Below are 1,785 nucleotides of genomic sequence, written 5' to 3'. Positions count from 1 at the left end.
AGGCAATTTGGATGCCCTTGCACAAACTGGCTTTATTTTACCTAAGTTGCCCCCCCTCCAGTGTGTACTCCGAAAGAGTGTTTAGTGCAGCCGGTAACCTTGTCAGCAATCGGCGTAGGAGGTTACTTCCACAAAATGTGGAGAAGATGAGTTCATCAAAATGAATTAGAAATTCCTCCGGGAAGACCTTTACCAGCACTTGCCTCCAGAAAGTACACAGGGACCTGTGATGGTGGATTCCAATGGGGACAAATTAATACTCTATGAGGAGGAGGATGTACACAGTGAAAAGGGTGTGGAATCGGAGGATGAGGTCGACATCTTGCCTCTGTAGAGTCAGTGTGCGCAAGGAGAGATTGATTGCTTCTTTTTTGGTGGGGGCCAAAAAAAACACTAATTTCAGCCACAGACGTGTGGCAGACCCTGTCGCTGAAATGAATTGATTTGTTAAGGTGTGCAATTCCATCTTGCACCTCTTTTTCTTCTTTGCATCATGTGCTGTTTGGGGCCTATTTTTTCAATCTGTCATCCTGTCTGAAACTGCAGTGCCACTCCTAGATGGGCCAGGTGTTTGTGTTGTCCACTTGTGTCACTTATCTTAGTCATACAGCCACCTCGGTGCAACCTTTTGACCTAAAAACAATATTGTGAGGTGTGAGGTATTCAGAATATACTGGAAATTAGTGGAAATGAATATTATTAAGGTAAATAATACCGTAGGATCAAAATTACCCCCAAATTCTGTGGTTTTAGCCGTTTTAATGTTTTTATAAAAATCATCCAGAACCAAAACCAAAACCCGAAAGGGTGGTTTTGGCAAAACCAACCCAAAACCAAAACACGAGCAGAGAATTAGAATCAAAACACAAAACACGAAAAGTGCCCGCCGCACACCTCTCTTGAATATGTGATTAATGAGAAATGGGCCCATTTGTGCAGATCAGATGCTCGTATTCCCCAGCACGTTGCAACATTTTTTCTTTAGGACAATTTTAAACAAAATCTATACAGTTGTTACATACTGTAACTTCATGGTAAGGGTGATAAAAAAAAGTCATGTTCATTGAGTTGAATGTAGTAATAATAATAATAATAATAATAATAATAATTAAAAAAATTTAATGATAATAAGAATGTTTGAATGTTTATTTTAAACATGTCAGTACAATGAAATGATAAAATATAATAAAATAGATCCTTTCATATTTTTTGGGCTTATTGTTTAGTAAACACTCATAAAATGATAATATTCTGTAATTGGTGCTGTAACAATATATAGTTTTGACGTAAAAAAAATAAAATTAATAGTAAAATATTCCTGAGAATTGAATCTATAGTAACAGAGGAGAATGTGCTGCAGATCTCTGCTTAAACAAACAGCAACACTGTTCATTTAATATCTGCATTGGAGGCTATAGCTATTGTAAATAAATGTAATACTGTTGTATTGAATGTAAAACAAAAGAGAACAGTGGGAACCATCTCTGCCGGGACTCGAACCCGGAACCTCTGGATTAGAAGTCCAGCGCGCTCGTCCATTGCGCCACAGAGACCTCACCGCACGCACAGCATCAGCACCAGCTCTGATAAAGATTATACCTTCTGAATCCACAGCATCACTCCTGCATCATCCTCACATCCCCCCCCCCCCCCCCATCTATCAGGGAATGCTGTAAAATCAGGATGCAGGAATGTAATCTACAGCTGACGCACTTTCACACACTGGCTGCTGGAGGAGGAGGAGGCCAGGGAATGAATGTGTTAATTGGGAACACAGGAGCATCC

The 1,785-nt window shown here is 39.8% G+C and overlaps 1 non-coding gene across 1 annotated transcript; it reads right to left on the bottom strand.

The window, feature by feature from the left end:
• Nucleotides 1–1,479: 1,479 nt before the first annotated feature.
• On the bottom strand, nucleotides 1,480–1,553 carry TRNAR-UCU (transfer RNA arginine (anticodon UCU)). Its single transcript has one exon. It is a non-coding gene; the product is annotated as a tRNA-Arg (tRNA).
• Nucleotides 1,554–1,785: the final 232 nt, after the last annotated feature.

This window comes from Pseudophryne corroboree, chromosome 12, assembly GCF_028390025.1.
Source record: "Pseudophryne corroboree isolate aPseCor3 chromosome 12, aPseCor3.hap2, whole genome shotgun sequence".
Taxonomy (NCBI): Eukaryota; Metazoa; Chordata; class Amphibia; order Anura; family Myobatrachidae; genus Pseudophryne; species Pseudophryne corroboree.
Note: the sequence above shows the minus strand (reverse complement) of the source record. Positions and strands in the feature narration are given on the sequence as shown.